The following is a 14,159-nucleotide window of genomic DNA, read 5'->3' on the forward strand; positions in this document are numbered from 1 at the left end:
AATTTGTTGATATTAAAATCAGAGAGTGGTGCCTCCTAGTCTCTCAAAGTTATTTTTATAGACATCTGTAGTTTGTTTGTCTGGTGAATAAAGGGAAAATGAAAAATGGCAGACATGTATTTAGAAGTTGGTTGTGTATTGGTATACAGTGTTTGTTTAACTGAGTCACATTTTGTATATCTGCCTTTAAGGCTTTGCTACAAGGGTTTGTCTAAACTACTTTATAAAAGCAGATCTTCTTTTCAAATTACAGCTTCTGTAAACCAGCAAATTATGATATAATATAGATTATTGGTTATTGGGTTTGAAAGGCATTTATTTATTTATTTATTTTTTGGAGATAGTCGGGGTAGCTTGTGCAGCCTGACGGTGGATTATTCTCTTTATACTAATGAATGTGGGAATAAATTGTTTATTCATTATATCATTGAAAGATTTTTGAAAATGTTTCATGCTGTAAGCACTATTGCATGTGTTCTAATTGTCCTAAGATGTCATGAAAAAAAGTACACACACACACACACACACACACACACACACACACACACACACACACACACACACACACACACACACACACACATACATATACACATTCATTACTCCCCTTTGGAAAACATTAAGGTCAACACAGCAAGAGATGGTGGACGAATGCTGAAAGTAGCTTTGGTTGTTTCATGTATGCTGTGTTTGTATGTGACTGCATCAATGAACTCATGTTGAGCCAATTTTCCAAATTGCATCTTACCAGAACAAAAACTAAGATGTTCAAATAAAATTAATGCATAAAAAGTTGAATGTTGTGTAAAATATAAATAAAAGCAATAATACAATGTTTTGCAAATTTAATAAAACCACATTTCTTTTACAATAGCGCACAGAAAATATATAAAATCTTTAAAATGACAAACACATTTTTTAAATTAAATTATTCCCCCATTTTGAATTTGATGGCTGCAACACATCGCAATAATGTTGGGACAGGTTGAAATGCACTGCAGTGATGTGAATCATATCTGTTTCATACAAGCCATACAAAGCTGTGTTTTTCACACAGTAAATTTAATTATGATGTTCCACAGGGTTCTGTGGTAGGACCATTTTGATTTACATTATACATGCTTCTCTAAGGCAGCATTTTCAGAAGATGTAGCATATATTTTCATTGCAAGGAAGATGATACCCAGCTCTATCTATGAGTGAGGCCCAATAACACACAGACACAAAGAAATCCATGCAGTTTAACTAAAGATATAAAGATCTGGATGACCTCTAATTTGGTGCTTCTAAATTCAGATAAAACTGATATTTTTGTACTTGGCCCTGTAAAACCTTTGAAACATGGTGTCTAACCAGATACTTACAGTGACACTGCAAGGACTCTTTGACCAGGATATGTCCTTCAATGTAGATATGAAACATAAATGCAGCACTGACTCCGCTCACTGTGCAATATTGCTAGAACTAGAAACATATTTTAGTTTGAGCATTTCTAATTCTAGGCTGGACTATTACTGTGCATAATTATTAGGCAACTTAACAAAAAACAAATATATACCCATTTCAATTATTTATTTTTACCAGTGACACCAATATAACATCTCCACATTCACAAATACACATTTCTGACATTCAAAAACAAAACAAAAACAAATCAGCGACCAATATAGCCACCTTTCTTTGCAAGGACACTCAAAAGCCTGCCATCCATGGATTCTGTCAGTGTTTTGATCTGTTCACCATCAACATTGCGTGCAGCAGCAACCACAGCCTCCCAGACACTGTTCAGAGAGGTGTACTGTTTTCCCTCCTTGTAAATCTCACATTTGATGATGGACCACAGGTTCTCAATGGGGTTCAGATCAGGTGAACAAGGAGGCCATGTCATTAGTTTTTCTTCTTTTATACCCTTTCTTGCAGCCACGCTGTGGAGTACTTGGACGCGTGTGATGGAGCATTGTCCTGCATGAAAATCATGTTTTTCTTGAAGGATGCAGACTTCTTCCTGTACCACTGCTTGAAGAAGGTGTCTTCCAGAAACTGGCAGTAGGACTGGGAGTTGAGCTTGACTCCATCCTCAACCCGAAAAGGCCCCACAAGCTCATCTTTGATGATACCAGCCCAAACCAGTACTCCACCTCCACCTTGCTGGCGCCTGAGTCGGACTGGAGCTCTCTGCCCTTTACCAATCCAGCCACGGGCCCATCCATCTGGCTCATCAAGACTCACTCTCATTTCATCAGTCCATAAAACCTTAGAAAAACCAGTCTTGAGATATTTCTTGGCCCAGTCTTGACGTTTCAGCTTGTGTGTCTTGTTCAGTGGTGGTCGTCTTTCAGCCTTTCTTACTTTGGCCATGTCTCTGAGTATTGCACACCTTGTGCTTTTGGGCACTCCAGTGATGTTGCAGCTCTGAAATATGGCCAAACTGGTGGCAAGTGGCATCTTGGCAGCTGCACGCTTGACTTTTCTCAGTTCATGGGCAGTTATTTTGCGCCTTGGTTTTTCCACACGCTTCTTGCGACCCTGTTGACTATTTTGAATGAAACGCTTGATTGTTCGATGATCACGCTTCAGAAGCTTTGCAATTTTGAGACTGCTGCATCCCTCTGCAAGATATCTCACTATTTTTGACTTTTCTGAGCCTGTCAAGTCCTTCTTTTGACCCATTTTGCCAAAGGAAAGGACGTTGCCTAATAATTATGCACACCTGATATAGGGTGTTGATGTCATTAGACCACACCCCTTCTCATTACAGAGATGCACATCACCTAATATGCTTAATTGGTAGTAGGCTTTCTAGCCTATACAGCTTGGAGTAAGACAACATGCATGAAGAGGATGATGTGGACAAAATACTCATTTGCCTAATAATTCTGCACTCCCTGTATTATGAGAGTTATCTTAATTAGATGCAATAGCCGTCAGAAGACAAACAGTATCATACGGTTTAGGGGAAATTAAAAGATGGTTATTTGGAGCTCAGTAAATTGCAAACATTGAATTCCTGCAAGATGCTGGGCTACAGTAGTCCCGCTGAATACGTGAGATTGCTAATGGGTTTGTAGATATAAAAAAAATTTTTTCTTTACAAATGTTCAATATTTCCTTCTATCAGCAGGTTCCCTGAATTAAGTTGAACAAGCTAGAGCTCTTGAACAGTTCAGCACATGAACCTATACTTCGCTATATTAGAGACAAAACTCTAAAGATACACTTGTTAGTTGGTCTGCTTCGGTCCAATGTTACGACCCTCTGCAGCCCCTAATCTCCTCAATGTTCAATCAGTTTTTTAGACCCTTCATTTCAGTCGAGTCTCAGAAACTTAGGTGTTATATTTGACAGTTCAATGTCTCTTGAGAGACACTCTAAACAACTTGTCCGCAACTGTTTTTATCATCTAAGAAACATTTCTAAACTCAGGCTACTGGTGTCAAAGGCAGAACTTGAGATGATTACTCATGCTTTTATCTCTTCTCGTTTGGATTATTGTAACGGTCTTTTTACGTGTCTTAACAAATCAGCTCTGGATCGCCTTCAGTCTGTACAGAATGCAGCGGCAAGACTTTTAACTGGTACAAACAAGAGGTCACACATTACTCCAGTTTTGGCTTCTCTTCATTGGTTGCCTGTAAATTTTAGGGTTCATTTTAAAATTTTAGTTGTAACTTTTAGAGCTCTGCATGGTGAAGCTCCCCAGTATATCTCTGACCTGTTGAAACCTCATGCTTCATCCCGAGCACTTAGGTCTTCAGGTCAGAGGCTACTGGTGGTCCCACGATTTAAAACACGTGGGGATCGGGCTTTTCAGGCACCGAGGCTGTGGAACTCCCTGCCGTTGTCTTTACGCTGTCTAGACTCTACTGACTCCTTTAAAAAGCAGCTGAAGACATTTTTATACAAACGGGCTTTTAACTAATTTAATTAATTTTAACTTGTATGTCTGATCTTACTGTAAAGCACTTTGTGATTTTTATCTGTGAAATGTGCTATATAAATAAATTTTACTTACTTACTTACTAATGTGTTCAGCTGGTGCAATGGAGTCAGGTGTGGATAAAAGCATACCGGAACTTATCGGCAGACATTACCAGTGCACTTATAACTATGCGACTGAAATATAAGGAGACTTTCGGACACAGCCGCCCCCAAATTTAAGTAGTAAATTTTCTCTTCAACTGAAAGTCGAAGCATCATTGGGTTTACAGTCCTCATCATCCTCCCAGGCTGAGAGTCTGACTAATCTGGCAACTGGTCGAAGATATGTCTGTCCCTTGATTGTCACCTCAGCCGCTCTCACCCGACCGTCTGGCCCTGGACAGGCCTTGACCACCTTTCCAACAGGCCACTGCGCTCGCGGTAGTTGTGAGTCAACCACTATAACCACTTGACCTGTGGTTAAGTTGTCAGTATCCCCTTGCCATCTTTGTCTCCTCTGAAGATCAGGCAGATGGTGACACAGGAAGTTGGACCAAAAATGGTCTGCCAGAATCTGACTATGGCGCCATCGCCGTCTTCCCAGCATCTCACTCGAAGCATAAATCACCTGGGGGAGTGATGCATCTCGTCGCCCCATTAGCAATAAGTTGGGTGTGACTGGATCCGGATCCGCTACATCCAAAGAGACATAGCCAAGAGGCTTTGCATTAATGATCCCTTCCACCTCGACCAGCACAGTTTGCAAAACTGCCTCTGTGACTGTATTGCCTCCCAGCACCACTTGAAGAGCTGTCTTCACAGATCTTATCTCCCGTTCCCAAGTACCTCCAAAATGGGGGGAACCTGGTGGATTGAACCGGAACTCAATCCTCTGCTCTGCCAGCTGCTCTTTTCTTTTTTTTTTCAACTTTAATTTTTATTAGTTTAAGTTAACATTGAAAACCATACAGTAAAGAAAATTACAAACAAACAAACAAACAAACATACAAACGGTCTGGAGTTTACATTTGTTTTTCCATCTGTCACATGAAAATTTCTTGTTATGTTGTGTTTTTGGTGTCACTTCGGAATGCTTTCCACTTCCTCCATTGTCTATCGTATTTACATCCCATCAGTCTAATATTGAATGTTATTTTTTCCATCTCTGAGATACCCTCTACAATACTGATCCAATCTCGCTGAGTGGGAGGGTCTGCGTGTAACCACTTCTTTGTAATTGCTTTTTTGGTTGCGGCTAGAATTATTTTAACTAGATATAAGTCCTCCTTTTGTATCTGTTCTCTTATGTTTCCTAGATACATCACTTGGCAGGTGTTTGGAAGTGCATAACCCAGAATATTATCCATGGTCATTTTAAGGTCTTCCCAATACTTTTTAATTTTTATGCACTTCCAGAATACATGTGAATGATCTGCTTCTGTTTCTCCACACAGTCTCCAACATTTCTGTGGACTTGAGGTCTGTTTGCTTTTTGTTTTGGGTGTAATGAAAAAACGTGTCAAATTTTTCCAGCAAAATTCCCTCCACAACGGCGAATTCGTTGTGCTGTGTTGTATTTCACACATACTGAGCCATTCCTTCTCTGTTATAGTTATGGCCAGTTCAGCTTCCCATTTTTTTTTAAGGTAAAAGGTTGTGTCCTGTCTATCTTCTTCTAATGATCTATAGAAAGTGGAAATGGCTTTAAATTGTTTATGTTCATAGCAATTTTTTACTATTCCAACAACACCCAATGATTTTTCAAGCCAGTCAGACTTTATTTGCTTTACGCAATAATCCCTAACTTGCAAATATCTAAAAAAAAATCTCTATTTTCCAATTTGTATTTATTTTTTAATTGTTGGAAACTCATTAGTCTTCCATTTTTTCATTAGAGTACAAACTGCTGTAATCCCTTTTAACTCCCACTGTTTGAATGTTTGGTCCAATTGTCCCAGCTTAAATTTTTTATCATGTCTAAACCATCTCAGCAAAAATAATTGTTCTTTTAACTGATGTTTTTCTATTACTGTGTGCCATATGTCTAATGTAAATTTCACAATTTGATTCATTCTACTTTTGTAAGAGGTCATTAATTGTTTGTCAGAGATACAAATTTGAATTTTGTTTCCCTCAATTTCTTTCTCAATTTCCTTCCACCGTGCCTCATATTCTGGTCTACACCAACCAACAAGAGGTCTAAGTTGGGCTGCGTAAAAGTATTCCCTTAGGTTAGGCAAAGCCATCCCTCCCTTACACTTCGGGAGTTGCAGTGTTGTTAGCCTTGTTCTGGGCTTCTTCCCATCCCATATAAACCTTGAGATCATCTTGTCCCATATTTTAAATTTTCTTTGAGGTATAGGAAGTGGGAGTGATTGAAACATGTATAGCAATCTTGGGAGAACGTTCATCTTTATTATTTGAATTCTAGAGTAAAAGTTTGTAGGTGTTGTTGACCACCGTTCTAGGTCTTTTTTTATGTTACCCTCCACCTGATTGTAGTTTGTGTCCAACATAGCAGATAATGATTTTGTCAAGGTTACGCCCAAATATTTCATGGTATTCAAGTGCCAATTTAATTTATATTCATCTCTAATCTTTTGAGAAGGTGTATAATTGAATGATAAAATTTGTGTTTTGGATACATTAATTTTGTAGCCCGACAGTGTTCGAAAGTATGGAATAGTTGCATCAAAGTTGGAAAGCACTTGTCAGGATCTCGTAAGAAAACAATGACATCGTCAGCAAATAATCCAATAAGATGTTTTTGTCCGGCAAGAGTTACCCCCTCCAGATTTGGATGCTGCCGCACTGCTTGCGCTAGTGGCTCGGCATATAAAGCAAAAAGAATTGGTGACAAGACACAGCCCTGTTTTGTACCTCTATGTAGCCGAATTCTGTCCGTCAGGCTACCATTCACCTTGATTCTGGCTGTAGGTTGATTATAAACTGTCTTTATACATTGTATTGAACTGTCCTTAAACCCAAATTTTTTCAATACTTCAAATAGGAAGAGCCAACTAACACTATCAAATGCCTTTTCTTGATCTAAACTTATTAACACAGTACTGATATTGGTCTTTTCTGCATTGTCGATAATGTGAAGGACTCTCCTTATATTATCCTGTGCCTGACGTCCCTTAATGAATCCGGTTTGGTCCACTTCTATCAAATCTGGTACAAAGTTTTGAAGTCTTTTGCTAATAATCGAGGCGTACTGTCACGGCGAGTGAGATGAGCCGTGTGGAAAATAAAGGAGGATCCAAACGCAGGCACTTGTATGGGTGTGAGGGTGGTTTATTAAACACAAAAAGGAAATGGACAAACGGCGAACGGAGCAATGACTAAACTAAACTGGGAACAAACTAACTATAGAACACGAACCTGGACATGAATGAGAGCGGGCGGAAACAGATGATGGTTGACTGCAGGGAAACACACAGATGAAGCAGGGTGGAAACACAGACGGACCAGCAACTACAATGACGGAGGACACGACTTAAATACACACAGAGAAACACGGGAATTACACACAGGTGGTGGACACAGCTGGGAATAATCCGTAAGACGAGACAGAGGTAAAACATCACACACTCACATAAGACGCAGACCTTCACAATAAAACATCACACGCAGGCTCGACATAGAGAGACAGACAGGAAATGACATATGAAACTAAACCCACATCTTAAACCCAGATAAACAGAAACATGGAACTCTAATAATAGACATCATAAACATTACCATAACACGACAAGAGAACAAGAACACAATCCCTGATGCAAACTTAAATCAAAACACAATAAACTCAAAATACTGGGTCCAACGGACCCAGAACCGTGACACGTACAGTTTGTAATCATTATTAAGAAGGGAAATGGGTCTATAGTTCTTGCAATACTCTTTGATCTTACCTTCTTTAGGTAAGATTGTGATGATGGCTTCTCCCCATGATGGTGGGGCTATTCCCTGTTTCAGAGTCCAGTTAAAGCAGGATAGAAGAAGTGGCTTGAGTTCTTCTTTGAACACTTTATAAAATTCAGACTGAAAGCCATCACTTCCTGGGGCTTTGTTTGTTTTCTGCTCGACAATAGCTGTATCTAATTCCTTATCAGTAATCTGTGAGATCAATAATTTGTTTTGGGTATCCCCTATGGAGGGCAAGTCGAGCGGGTCAAGAAAATTTTTAATTGTCTCAAGGTCTGCAGCTGCCGGTTGAGTGTACAGTCTCGTGTAGTATTTTTTTAAACTAATTTTCTATCTCATTAGGCATATAATGTAGTTTGTTACTATCTAAGTTTCTTACTTTATTAATAATCATTGATGCCTGCTTTTTACGCAGTCTTCTTGTAAGTATTTTAGTTGCTTTGGGCCCTGATTCGTAATAAGTTTGATGCATGAACCTAGCCTTTTTTTCTAATTCTTCTTTTAGTAATTCATCAATTTGGTTTCTAATATCTGATGTTTCTTCTAGAATTAGTGAATTTTTAGATTGTTTGTGTTCCTTCTCAAGACGTTTAAGTTTTTCTGTTAAATTTTTATATAAAGCCAGTCGCACTTTTTTTTGTGCTGCTGTTAGAGCTATTAGTTTTCCCCATAAAACTGCCTTTAGTGCATCCCAAAGTATGATTGGGCTCACATCTCCAGTATCATTGTCTTCTATATACGTTTTAATGTCCTCTTTGATTTTCTTAACATATTCATCCCTATTTAGAATACCCAAATTAAGTCTCCATGCTGTATATATTTTCCTATTATTAAGGCTGAGTTCTAGACTAATCAAACTGTGATCTGAAACATCGGCCACACCTATTTTGCATTCTGTAACATTATGAATTTCTTCAATACTAATTAGAAAATAATCAATTCTCGAATATGTAGCGTGAGGGACAGAGTAATGGGTGTAGTCCCTAGTTTGAGGATTGCGTGTTCTCCATACATCAATCAATCCCACCTCCTGTAATATTGTGTTCATAAAATTTGTCAGGCGATGTTTACATGTTGCAACACTGGTTGTGTCGATGTTCCGATTTAACACAACATTGTAGTCCCCTGCGCATACCACCAGACCTTCAGATTCTTGTGTCACTAAATTGAATAAATCTTTGAAATCACTTTTCTTACTTCCTGGTGGGGCATAGATATTGACCAGGGTGACTAGTTTATTTTCCAATTTCCCTTTAATTAGTAAGTATCTACCTTCCTTATCAGACACCTCTTTGTGGCATTCAAATTGGACAGAATTTGCTATTAAAGTAGCTACTCCTCTTTTCTGACTTTGTCTATAGGAATTATAATAAGTGTTTTTATAGCCAAATCTTTTCAATTTTTCATGTTCCTGTGGAGGCAGGTGGGTCTCCTGCAAGAATATTACCTGTGCCTTTTCTATTTTGAGTTTTGTTACCACTTTACTTCTTTTGATTGGGTTATTCAATCCATTCACATTTAGTGACACCAGTTTAATATTATTAAAAGGCATATAATCTGCACAATTGTGGGTCGTAATTCTCCCGACAACAAAAAAATTGTGGCCTTAACATTTGGCCAACTACCATAAAACAATACAACGGTGAAGAAAAAAAAAGAAAACAAACCCTACAACACCCGACTTCCACATTGGGGTGAATACTTCCCACCCCGAGTCCCCGTTGGCAGGCTGAGGAGAAAGTCTCTTCACAGAGGGCCCCTCCTTGGCGGTGATACGTAATGTTTCACACATCCAAAAGTCCAACAACCTCTGGCAGCAATACTTAAGGTCACAGCGAAGTCTATTTATTTGTATTAAACTATTCAGTGAGGCACTCTTTTTGATCATCGCTCTCACACATGAAAATAAATTGTCACTCTCAGGTTAAAAAAAAAAAAAAAAAAAAAGGAATTGACAATATCAGGTATGAAAATAAAGAAACTTGGATGGTCAGTAGTTTAAAACTCGTAGCTCTAAACTTAAATAACTCGATGAAAATGTAATCGATACCTTAAGTGACGTAGATGATATCCTCATCCCCTATGGAAGCAGCATATACTGTCCTCTTATCGTGTCGATTCACTGCCATAGTGTAGCTCGTGACAGATGCTCCATCTCCGGTCCCAAATCCGTTGAATCCGCTCCTGGCAGCTGCACGGTGTATCCTCTCTTTCTCAACTCAAGCGCAGCTTCCCGTGCGCTGCCGTAGGTGCGTAGACCCGTATCCCAGTGGATACGAATTTTGTCGAGCGGTGTTTGGAATCTGACGCCTTTTTCTTTCAATGCCCTTTTGATGCTTCCGTATTCCCGACGCTTCTGGGCCACCTCTGTGGCATAGTCATGGTCAAACGATATATGCTGACCTTCGTACACAACTTTGCCAGCCCAGGCTCTTTTTAAGATGTCCTCCTTGCGTATATATTCCTGGAAGTTTATTATTATTGACCTGGGCAGCGCGTTCTGACCCGGTTTTCCCGTCAAAGATCTATGGACTCGTTGTATCCGTAGGCTCATATCATGTGGCAATGAAAGGGCTTTTTTCAGTAAATCCTCCACAAACTGTGGCATCGAATCACCTTCTGCTCCTTCCGGGACTCCATAGAGTCGAATGTTATTCCTTCTGGATCGTCCTTCCAGATCTGTCGTCTTTCTTTGTATAGATTTGTAGTTTTCCATAACTTTGGTTAAAGCATCTTTCATGGCTGCGTTTAATATCTCCGCTTCCGCGATTCGTGTCTCTGCTTCCATTAGCTTGCGTTCAAGTGAGTTAGCTTTTTCGGTGTTTGCAGAAATACTTTGGTAGACTTCTGCTTTCAGTGATGCCAATTCAGCTCTCACGTCTTGTCTCAGCTCCTCTCTCATTTTTAGCATATCTTGCTTACTTTCAGTGCGAAATGTTTGCAGCTCCATCTTGATGTCTTTTAGCATTGCGCTAACGCTCTCGGAGTCCCGTCGTTGATCAGAGTTATCCATTTCCTTATTTTCTTGGTATGCTGCTCGTTTTGTGTGACTTCTAGTCTTCATACCCCCACTCATCCCAATCAGGATTCACGAATAAATGTTTATATTCTTGAATTTGGGGGGTTAATTGGAAAAGTTTGCTGCCAGGCACCCAACTACACGTCCATCTTGGTTGCTCGCTCGCCAGCTACTCTTTAATGGGGGCTTCAAGAGCTGAGAAACTAGACCGCAGTTCAGTCTCTCCTCCCCTGAAGTTGGTGCCACAGTCAGATAGGATCTCATATGGCTTGCCCCAGCGTGCAATAAACCAACGCAGAGCCATGAGAAAGGCATCGGTATCTATGCTGTCCAACAGGTCAAGATGCACACAGCTTGTAGTCATGCATTTGAATATGATACCCCAACGCTTTTTGGTGCGCCGTCCTACTTTGATGTTGTAAGGGCCGAAGCAGTCGACTCCAGTGGACCAAAAGGGTGGTTTGTATAGGCGCAGCCTCGCGGGGGGTAGATCTGCCATCCGAGGAATATTAGGCTCGCCACCTTCGACGCTCACCACAGCTGTGCTGGTGCCGCTTGATTGCCTCCCTTCCTCCGAGAATCCAATATTTTCTCCTCATCTCCCCGAACACTCGTTCTGGCCCAGGGTGCAACAGCTGATCATCATATTCTCTGATCAGTAGTTTTGTCACCGGATGCTGCGGGTCAAGGACTATGGGGTGCATGGCATCCAAGTCTAAACCTTCTGCTCTTCGGAGTCTGCCCCCAACTCTTATCAGCCCAATAGCCGGGTCATACTCCGGAGCGAGTGTTAGCAGGCGACTCTGCTTATGAATTGCCTTACCAGCAGCCAGGGCCTGTAATTCCTCGGGGAAGCTATCATTTTGAGCTTGTTTCAGGAGATGCAGCTTAGCAGCTGATACATTTGTAGCAGTCATGACATCGTTTTTGTGATCAGCAGCCGCCCCATGAAGGATCCGATGGGTAGCCTTAACCACCTCACTCCATTTGCCAAAATTTGAAATTGGTACCGTTAGCTGTGGAATGCATGTGGTGGTGGCTCCACAGAATGCTGTTGCTCTCAGCTCCCCATTGTCTTCTTGACCTTCACCTTCATGGAGAGTTGGCCAGGTATCACTATTCGTTAAAAGGAAAGGTGGGCCCTGAGTCCAACGGTTTGGTTGACTCAGCTCAAAAGGGTTTTCCCTCGCGTGAGGTCATCAGCCGGATTGTCCTTGGTGTTGACATATCTCCAACTTGACACCTCAGTAAGATCTTGTATTTCGGCAATCCTGGTACCAACAAAGACCTTATAGCGGCACGAATCGGATTGGATCCAGGTCAAAACTGTTGTTGAGTCACTCCATATGGTGATGTCACTGGGTTGACATGCCAGCTCGGTCTCGAGTACTCTAGCCAGTTGGGCTCCGGCAAGAGCTGCACATAACTCCAAACGTGGCATAGAAATCTGTTTCCGGGGGCTTACTCTTGACTTCGCCATCATGAATGCCACGTGGACGTCACCTTGGGAGTCCTGTGTTCACAGATAGGCTACGGCTCCATAGGCTCTTTCGGAGGCATCAGAAAATATGTGAGCCCCTCTTACCTGGTCTCCGGTATCTGCTCTTGGTGGGACATAGCATCTTGGTAATTCCACCTGTGGCAAGTACACTAGTTCCTTCTCCCACTGTGTCCATCTGTCTAGTAGGGCCGTAGGATGGATTTGTTCATCCCATCCAACTCCTGCCTTCCAAAGATCCTGAATTAGAACCTTCGCTCGAGTTGAGAAGGGTATGAGGTAGCCCAGAGGATCATACTGCGATGCCATCACCCAGTAAATATTTCTCAGTGTGGGCAGAGAGTACTCCACAAATCTATGCCTGTATCCAAGGCGGTCAGTGAGACAGTTCCAACGAAGGCCCAGAGCTGGTTCTTCTGGGTCTTGGCTGTGCTGGGAGAGCCAAAGCTCTGTGCTGGCTGCTTTGGCTTCCACTGGCAGGTGCTCCACCACCGATGGAACGTTACTGGCCCATTGCCTAATCTCAAATCCCCCTTTGGTGAGTAACTCCCGCATCCGATCTGTGAGTGTCTTAGTCTCCTCTCCAGATTGGAGACTATGCAAACAGTTATCGACGTAGAAGGCCCTCTCCACCGTGTCCAAGATATCTTCATTACCCTGGCTGTTGTCCCTGACATGTCTTTGGATGGCATAGGTGGCACAACAAGGACTGCACGTTATACCAAAAGGCAGAACCTGCCACTCGTACACGCTTGGCTCTTCATCCTTCCTCATAGATCTCCATAGGAGGTGGAGCAGAGGTTTGTCCTTGGGCAGCAACCGAATTTGGTGGAACATTGCCTTGATGTCACCACTTATGGCCACAGCATGCTACCTGAAGCGGAGAAGGACCCCAAGCAGTGAAGGTCCCAGAATTGGACCTGGAAGCAACTGGCTGTTGAGGCTTAGCCCGTTGTATTGATATGAGCAGTTGAATACAAGTCTAGCCTTGTTGTTGTGGTGAACTACATGGTGGGGTAGATACCATGACTCGCTCGAACAATCCACCTTCTCAGGTGATAGTTTCTCAACATAGCCTACCACCTCCAGTTTATGTACTTCCTGACAATAGGTTTCAGCCTGCCCTGGGTCTCTCGCTATCCGACGTTCAGTACTCCGTAACTGTGGTAGCAAGGGAAGCCTGGGTGCCCAGAGGCGAGGACTGTCTTTGCGACGGAGGAGGGGCGTTGCATATCTTGTCACTCCCTCCACCTGCACTGTGGTAGTGCGCTGCTCAAGAGCTTCAAGTGCTTTCTGATCTTCCTTAGAACGTGTCGCGGTCTTCACATTTGTGTATGGGAGTACATCCGCCTTCCACAATTGTTCTACATGTTGAAGGAGATCATTGCTTGGGGACCCAGTAAAGAGACACTGTTGCTCTTCCACAGCGAACTGGGCTAAGTTAGCTGGACCCTGCAGAGCCTATCCAAGGCGGCTACAGACTGCCAATGGACCCCCAGGAGGGCCAGATCGTACAGGTTTCATTGGGACAAGCAGAAGTCTGAGCCAATAAGGACTAAAGGCTGCACCCTGTCGGTAGTGGAAAGTGGGAGTCCCTGCAGGTGCGCACATTTTTGCATGAGTGCCTTAACTGAATAACTGTGCTCAGAGAGGCCCAGTTTGTCAGCAGTGAAGGCATGATGGATGTGGTATCTCACTTTAGGATCATGGGCAGGGGAAATCTCAAAGGAGACCGAGGCCCCTTGCAGGTGAATCACATCCTGACGAACAGTTCTTAATGGAAGTGTCTCGGCTTCC

The sequence above is a fragment of the Rhamphochromis sp. 'chilingali' genome, assembly GCF_963969265.1.
Source record: "Rhamphochromis sp. 'chilingali' genome assembly, chromosome: 7".
Lineage (NCBI taxonomy): Eukaryota > Metazoa > Chordata > Actinopteri > Cichliformes > Cichlidae > Rhamphochromis > Rhamphochromis sp. 'chilingali'.